At 46.7% G+C, this 8,913-nt stretch overlaps 1 long non-coding RNA gene across 2 annotated transcripts in view; it reads right to left on the reverse strand.

Annotated features, from left to right (window-relative positions):
- Positions 1-287: 287 nt before the first annotated feature.
- Positions 288-8,913, reverse strand: part of LOC108447308 — a 14,849-nt gene continuing 6,223 nt past the window's right edge. Inside the window, exons 1-4 of one of the 2 annotated variants that reach the window (XR_001862795.1) lie at positions 8,318-8,907; positions 4,550-4,875; positions 2,649-2,809; positions 288-2,079 (exon numbers count right to left, since the gene is read on the reverse strand). This is a non-coding gene — a long non-coding RNA (uncharacterized LOC108447308). Of the gene's footprint in view, positions 2,080-2,648; positions 2,810-4,549; positions 4,876-8,317; positions 8,908-8,913 lie in introns of those variants that run through there. The other variant, XR_001862796.1, reaches the window with a different exon arrangement.

An 8,913-nucleotide genomic window follows, 5' to 3' on the forward strand; every position in this document is an offset into this window, starting at 1 on the left:
TGGGTTTGTGATTGTTTGCTGTTACTGCCATAGTTATTGGTGTTTGTTTGACTGGTTATACACATATAGATATATAATAGTAAAGAACTGTTATTCGTGTTTTCCACATCTTTGCCTAAAAGCCCCCTTGATTTCAAAATTATAATAACTCGGAGGGAAGGGGGTTGTATCTGCCATTCCAAGGGAGGCTTCTGCCTTCCTTAGCAGACACCTGTCTTTCAAACAAAGACACTGGGCTGCAGAAAATTCCCCAGAGGGCATATGCAAAAGGAGGGAAACAAACTTGATGAAAATATAATTTATCTAGCTTTTATTTCTTCTTTTTTGCACGACGATGAAAACAAGACAGGTAATGTCCTCTCTGTAAAGGCACAAGTAGCTCTTTGGATGCACTAAAAATGCTTTTTGAAATAGTAACATAAGGGCTTTTAAAGTAGTATGCTCTATAACCAAATTACAGTAGCATCATGTGTAATATTCCTTACATTTACTGATAACTTCCCAGCTTCCAGTTCTTGGGAATGGGAACTAGATTAATTTAACTTTGATACTGCACTAAGACCCAGGGAAATGCCTGACTGAGTGACATTGTGTACATCATACATTTCACACCAACCGCACCATCCTTCTGCACTTGCAGTTGCTACCAATTAATCCTGGGCTCCAATACCTTTCCTCCATCTGAGCATGATCCAAAGAGCCACCCCATTGGATTCAACAGGAGCAGCCAATACACGATGGGAACTCTGAAAGACATAAACTCTATTGCAAGGTAGGCACTGCAACACACAGGTGCCTGTTTTGAAACCACAAACCAGGAGCTCTAATTCTCTGAGCACTTGCTGAAGGACAGTATGTGCAGCAGGATCGCATTTTATTATTTTATAACTTGTTCAAGTGCCTCCAAACAGTTAGGCTTAGGATTCATATTTATTAGGAATTTACCTAAAGGGGGATATCTGGACATGAATTTAATCTTTTAATAGGTCTGTTTGCAGACAAGAAAATATCAAAAATCAGCCCATCATTTTGTTTGCTCACATATAAACACTGAAGTGAAAAAAAGGAAGAAGATCTGTTATTTTTGCCTCCTTAGAGCTAAAAAACTTAATTTGAAACTCCAGCATCTCTGAGAACTTGATAATAATCCTAGTGGTGATATGTAAAGGGTTGGAGGAGTTTCATACAAAATGCTCTTACTTTAGCTACTAATTTCTGTGAGGCTCTTTGCATGACTTCATCAGAATGAGTTATGCCAGCTTTAGGAGAGTGGATCACTTATAAAGCACATATAAATGATGTATTCAGAGAGTGTTTTGTGTTCCAGCTGATAAGCATTAATTGTATGCAAAATGGCATACAGCAACTAATCACACCTCTTTCTCGCAAGGTAGTAATGGCCATTTGGGTAGGAAGCCCATAGTTTTGGATATTTCTAAGCTAGTCTTACAAGCATTTTAAGATCTTTAAGAAATGAGCAAGGTAAAATTTGTCCAATTGTTATAAATTAATAAAAGATGCAAATCTAGCCATCTGCATGAAGAAAATGGGAAGGTAGGAAAGGCTGTTTCTAATCCAAATCCCCATGCTGACTCCCTCTGCAGCAGCGAGGAAATTATTTTCTCTGCTCTCAGCCCCAGCTTTCCCCCTCAAGCGCTAGTGCTAATTATACCTGCCTCACTGAGGTTTTGTAACAAACAGCCTGTGTGTGAAAACTACTTTGATGCAAACAAGCTCCAAGTTTTAGTAATAAACATATGGTGAATGACATTTTGCCTGGATTTACGCTCTGGAAGAGTTTATTTAGATCAGATTTGGAAACTGATAGCGAGTCGGAGAAACACTGCACCATTTCTCAATCAATAAATAAATACTTGCGTGTACCCTTTGCTCTAAATGCATGGCAACCTGGCTCTGCGCCAGGCATTAGACAGACGGTGTGCTCGGATTTTTTGCCCTTATCTTCATTTTTGTGGAGCTCATCATCCTCTCTTCCAATGCTTGGTTTAAGGGCAGAGGGGGAAGGTGGGAAGGTGGTGAGACCATCCAGGGCAGTGTTCCAGCACCCGTGAGGCAAATCTGAAATGATTTTCATATTAAGGCTCTCAATTACTCCTTCTCAAATAAGTGTTTCCATATGGACAATTGTATGACAAGTGGGACAGAGTGGTTTCTGCATCCTTCAACTGCAGCTGCTGATAATTTTTGTAGAACAGGATGGATTCCTTCACTTCAGACCCAAATTAACTTTCTAAGATACGTGCATCTTCTTCTCCTCTCCCTCCCCCCCCAGTCTTAAATTACCAATACCACAATTCCACTGGGGAACTGGGAAAATTAGGGTATAAAAATGTTTATTTTTTTTAATAGTTTTAATTACCATATATTTTTAAAACCCTGTGATTTCTCACATCGCTGTGGGATAGCTATTCTAATTTGAGTTGTGACAATGTATGTGGGTATGGAATTAAATTTAAATCTGCCATGGTTACTAACAGCTATTGTTACCACCCTGCACAGGATAACCCTGATGTTTTGCTCTGGGGCCTCCCTTTCCACGGCCATTTTCCACTCTCAAGATTTAAAAGGGATCTCAGCGCCTGAACCTCACCAGTTCTAGCCATGCTCTGGAAACCACAGTCACTTACATATCACCCTGGGACTTGTAGATCTGGCGATGGGACTGCTCTTGATGATGATGAGATGACGAGAGATCTTGATGAGAAGACAAGTTCAGAGCGCCCAACTGAGCCACACTGTGGGCCTTTTTGACATTTTTCTTCTGTGCCTACTTCTTCGGTCCTGTTATCTGAAGTTTGAGACACACAGACATGAGAGATGGGGTTTGGAGTTACTCAGGATGGGGCATGTCCTGGAGAACAGTTCTACCAGATAGAGAAGGGGAAATAAACCACCAGCGGCGTTCATCACAGAGGCCCCTCTCTGGATTTTGTAAGTCTCAGACAAGGAAGGACTTTAGGGTAGTTTACCCAGTGTGGCAAAATTTGAAAGCCCCAGTGATTGCAGAAGGGATCTGAGGGTACCAAGGGTCTGGGTGGTAGAAGTAGAAAGATCTCCCTTGAGAAAAGTCATGCTGGCAAAACAGCCTTGCTCCTTGCAGCCTAAAAACACTTGGAAGAACAACCAAACAGCTTTCCTTCAGTAAACACTATAATCACATTGCCTTGCCTCCTTTTTTGGTCTAATTTTAACATTTATGAATGCACTCAAGATTATGGGAGCAATTGGGATCATCCCAAAGCACAGACCAGGGAGTCCCACCCACAGCATGCACAAGTGTCCTGGCTTTTGCGCAGGCAGCTGAGTAGCCTGTCTATGCAAAGAAGACCAACAAGTAAAAATAAAAGCCAAACAACAACAAGAAAAGTGGCAAAACAACAGAATAAATTACGATGTAACATGAACATTTTAATAAATGACAGGGATAATGATTTTTAAATTATCACTTCATAGCTGATGTATTTCTGCATTAGAGGCAGCATTTCATAATCTATATGAATTGTGCTGCTTTACAGATGTTACCTTTTATAATTCCCATTGAAAAACTAAAATGCTGATCCAGATGACACAGCTGGTTAACATAAGTATTGTATTTTCAGATTTCCAAGAAAACTGTCAGGATGACTTGAAAAAAATATTTGGTTTATTATTTATAAGAAATGCTAGCTTTCCAATGCCAGCTAATTCACTTAAGATGCTATACCAGTGTGCTAGGTTCAGCTGAGCAAGGGATTTCCAGCTTTGCACAATTATGGCTTTGGCAGCTAATACTGCTTGCAGCTGGGGTTTTTTCCCTTTGGTTTTTGTTTGGTTTTGGTTTTTTTTTTTTCCATGCAAGTTCACTAAATCCCTGAGTTTCTTCATATGCCCTAGAATATAAATCTGCTGGTTTCAAGGCAAATTAGTTTCATTTTAAATCATGTTAATTTGCTTTTGAGGGTAAACCAATGATTATTTAACTGCTTGGAAATTCTCAGATCTCACTTCTGGATATGTGTGTGTGTTGTCTGTCCAGCACGTTGAGACCTGTGGGACCAGAAGATCAGTGATAGGAGGATAGGCACGAGAGTGGGGAAGAGATGATGGGGTTTGCAGGGCATATGACTGCATGGAAACTTTTCAAACCAGGTCCTGTAGTGGCACAGCTGAGGTGAGGGCAACTCAAATGAGAAAAAACAGGCCTGGAAAATGAGAAGTGACTTTTTTTTGTGTCAGACACTGCAGAAGGGTAAGCCTTGAGTGCATTTTTAATACCTAGTGGAAGACAAGTAATTAGTAACAACATTAATGATCATAAGCATTGGTAGTTTCAGTCCTCCAAGATTTTATGATATCGAAAGAATAACTGTACATGTCAAAGGCTGGAGGGATTTGAACTCCTTGCTCTTCCACTGAAAAGCACAAATACTGACTTCCATTTCTCTCCTCTAACACCTTTCTTCTCTGAAAAGACAAAGGCTGATGGAGGAGCAATGATCTAATACTCCCAGTGCTCTGCCTTCTGAAGATTAAAAAAAAAAGAAAATACCTTCATTTTCAAAAGCAGGATGAGGGGTTTTTTCTCTCTTCATATTTCATTCATTGCATGGCAGTGAGAAACTTCACTTTCGGCTTCACTTTGGGCTGTCAGGGCAGCAGCACCACCGTCTCCAGGAGGGCTCTCGTGCAGGTCCACCAGCACCGCACCAGGGGCTGCGGCGTGGAGAGGCTGGCACAGGGACAGAGCAGTGGTGGGAACACTGCTCTCACGAAACAAACAGATGAACTGAGGGCAACGGGTTCCCCTTCCCATGCAGATCGATGGGAAAGCTGTCTTAGGGCTATGAGCTGGCAGGCATCACATCTCTCTGTTTCCTGCAGGGAGATAAACCCAAGGAAAACTTAGAGACAGTTGATGGGAAGGGTCAGCTCCATGCACCAGTGTGCCAGGTGGTCCCTGGTGATTACTGAAACACAGACTGTGGTGAAAACTTCTGGGAATAGATTAATCCCTATGCAGATCAGTTTATACACCCATCAGGAGCCATCAGGTCTCAGAGGGCATCAGAGGCACTGGGACCAGCCAGGTACCAGCTCCCAGGCTGCCTCTGGAGGCAGAAATGGAAATGGGCATCACCAGCACACCCCTAAGGAGCATAGCTTTTGCAGAGCTCCTTGCCAAAGAAATGGACAGTCTCTACAAGAGCTACCAGGCATGGGGGAAGGAGTGTGTGGAAAAAGCTCCATTATCCCCAGAACCCTTGTGAGTTCTGTGCTCCCTGACAGAGGGAAGTGAGCAGATGCTGTCCCACAGAAAGTGCCTCCCCACTGTCCCACAGAAAGTGCATGTTCTCCCCTCCTCCACCAGCCACTTGTGCCAATGTGACCTCATGAAAATCAACCAGAAGTCCGCTAACCCCCCAAATCCTGAAACAAAGCAAAAGAACCCTACCCAAGGAGGAAAAAACCCTACTGGCAGCTGACCACTGCACAACTGCTCTGAATTATCCCAAGGTGATGGGCTCAAGGAGATGATGTCCAGAGAGCTCAGCTGAACTTGCAAGGCAGAGCACTGGGCAGGGGAAACACTCACCACACCCATTTTGAGAACAATTTGCCTGATTTTTTTGCTGGGCTGAGGCAGCCTGCTAAGGGACCTGCAGCCAGAAAGAAAAGTGAATAAAAACAGTCATGGATTACTTACTGCAGGGAGCCTAAACTGACTGAATTGTGGATCTGATAAGGTGCCAGAAAGCTTTATTAATTAATTGACTGGCAGTGGGAACCATGCGGGCAGCAGCAGCCCCTGCCTGCATCCGCTGACAGCTCCCTCTTGCCAGCCCCACCAGCCAAGACACCAGGAGTTTGTGGGGAGGAAGCAAAAGGAGCATCCTGGGGATGCACATGTCCACCACTGCTCCCTCCCTCATTCCTCATGCTCCTGTTACCAAGGCTTGACTCCTTGCCCAGAGGCAGCTCAGGTGCCTTCACATTTGTTTTTAATGAAGGATACAACTGTGCAATCCAACAGCACACAGATGCAAAGAGAGCCTGGAAGTTTAAACATAAGCTCTTGAGATATGCCTGCCATAAAAGCAAACCCTGCCAGTACACGCAGTGTGCAGCACATGGTGCTTCCCTGGGCATCACAGCAGCAGCTACCTGTCCCACCCTGCAACTGGCAACTGCCCCAAAAAGCTCCTTCTGCCCCTGCAGAGCTGGGGCTGATGCACCCCCTGGCCATGCAGCTGTCCCCAAACAAGACCCCTGACACTGACACATTTTATCTTGTCTCAGCAGTGCAAACGATGGAGACCAAATGTTGCCACCAGTCCAACACTGAGCCAGCCAGACTCCGGACAAATTGCTACCAATAACTTCCAATCTCCCTGGAACCCACTGTGGGCTTTGCAAAGAGTGGGACCCATATTCTCAGATGATGATGGGACTTTTAATTTACTTATTTATTTCTCTTTGCCTCCCTCCCCTCTGTCCAAACAGCCTTGGGTTGTAATTAGCGGTGTGCTGCTTTCCTGCTGCTTTCCCACCGCTTTCCCAAAAGTACAGAGAAAAACCAGAACGTGGTGGGTAGGGAAACACAAGCGGGATTAAATACCAACAGAAATCATTCCGAGGGTGTAGGACCAGGAACAATTTTATTTTTCACATTTCACTCAGTATTTAAAAAGTACAACCACCTCCAACCTCCGAAAGACACCTCCTCGCCTCCATTGTGAAATGGAAATGAGGGTGATATGTGATTTCCATCCTCCAGGCTCCCTCCCTGGTTCCCACCAAATTCTTCTCTGCCCCCTTAGATGCTACCAGCCACAGCACAGCCCCAGCCCCATGTACCCCACACTTGGCCAAGTGCCCTGGACCAACCTGGAGACCAGACCCAGCACAGAAGCCACCAGCCCTGTGCTGGGGCAGCTGTCGAGGGTGGATGTCCCCGATGGCTTTCATACCATCTGAGTAAATCCTGTTTCTGACCTCTCTTTACGGATACGTGTTTTTTACCTGCAAAACTGGTGTGCCTGGCTCCCCTTTCCTCTCTCTCGTTTTCTAGCAAGCAGCTGCCCATTGCAGGGCTGCCTCACGTCTTCCCTCCCTCCCTCTCTGCCTTTGCTTCTAGGTTTGTTATGTATCAACTGCAATGGCTTCTGGAAGTTTTGCAGCATCAGATTTCTCACTCCTTGCCCTTTTTCTCCCAATGCCTCATACCTCAAGAATGAGCTATTTATCATTTTTCAGGAAATCTGTCTTAGGAAAGTTTTGGCTGCTCCAAGAAGCTGGGAAGCTCTGAGAGACAGCTCAAGCAGGAGCTGTAACCACTGATGTATTCCCTTCTCCTTTGCATGTATCGAGGCATAGGGGATCCTCACCTTGCACTTCTTCCCTATATGCTCCAGCTCCATCTCATCCCACATGCATCTCCCACAGCTGGCAGAGATGAGTGTGTGGCTCCTGCTGGGCTGCCTTGCTGGCTCCAAAACCTGAGGGGAGCCTTTTGTCAGTGGGGGCTGGACCCCCGTATCCTGCCCCACACTGTGGGAAGCCTTGCACCGAGATCTGTTGGTGCAAGGGAAGGGAGGGGAGGGAAGCGCAGAAGCTGCCCAGGCTGTCGCAGGGAGCTGGGGGCACTGTGGACTCACGTCCTACTGCTCCTACAACCCCCAGCTCAGCGTGAGAGCTGCGCAGATGGTCAGACAGCACCGAACAGCTCCCAGGTCCTGCGAGCAAACGCCGCCCCCGCGCCTGGGAGGGACGAGCATCGTGGGGACGCAAGCGTGTGACCCTCCTGCCTCTCCTCAGCGGGACACTGCCGAGCGGAGCCGGATGGACACACGCACGGCCAGCCCTCCAGCTTCACGCACATCGCTGCGTTTCACACCACAGCTCTCGCCGAAAGCTGCAGGAAAAGGCCTGGGAAACACAGTTCACCTTAGCCTGTAACACTCCCACGCCTGAGTCTTACTAGATTCGTACAGTAAATCCAGGAGGGTGTCTGGGGCTGCTGCCTGTAATTACAAGACTGATAATTGTATCAGGTGTAATCTCGCCCTCCCTCCATGCAGCCCTTTACAGCTAAGCACGGGAATAACTACGTCGCTTTAAGCAAGGAAGCCTGCCACGTCAAGGAGTAAAAGGCTGCAAATCCCCCCTAAGATAAATCTACTGCAGCCTCTTATCAGCCGCAGCGCAAGGGCCCCGAGCCGGTCTGCACGATCTGGGGAGCACCGGGGGCGCTGCGGAAGGTAAAAATCAGCAACCCACGATTAACACCAGCAGCAGAGCAGGGGCTTCGTTCACTCACCAGTGCAAACACTTTCCCCTGTGGTGAGCCCCACCAACAGGTTTCTGGCGTCGGCAGGGACGCTGCGCGCACCTCCGCTGTTGCCACCCACGAGATTTTGGGTATCACAGGCCATATTTAGTAAGCCCCGCTGTCACCATGGCAACGGGTTTCGCTTAAACGTAGGGATGCACAGGCCCGGATGCTCCGAACCTCGCATGGCAGGGGGGCCGGCACCGCCAGCTCCTCACTGGGGCCGTGCTGCTGCTTGCTGTGCAGCAGCACAAGAGGGTGGACGTAAATGGTCTTGCCTCTCTGAGTGCTTGCTTTTACTGGGTGTGCGAATGAATTGCTTGCCATGAAAAAAGGAAAAGGAGAAAGGAATTACAGTTCTTTTTTCCCAGGAGGTGCAATTCAGTTCAGGGAAGGCTTCGCAAGGACCCCCTTGAAGGATGTACCTTGCAAGTGTTTGTTGTTCTGAGCTACACTCTGTGAAATTGCAGCTCCAGGAGAAGGTTGTGGAAGGCATCAGGCAGCCACCAACGGCCCTGCACATCACTAGGGATGGCGGCAGCTTTTGAGGAGGACAAGGTCCTCACCAAAGGCCTGGAAGTCTG

This window comes from Corvus brachyrhynchos, unplaced genomic scaffold, assembly GCF_000691975.1.
Source record: "Corvus brachyrhynchos isolate BGI_N302 unplaced genomic scaffold, ASM69197v1 scaffold175, whole genome shotgun sequence".
Lineage (NCBI taxonomy): Eukaryota > Metazoa > Chordata > Aves > Passeriformes > Corvidae > Corvus > Corvus brachyrhynchos.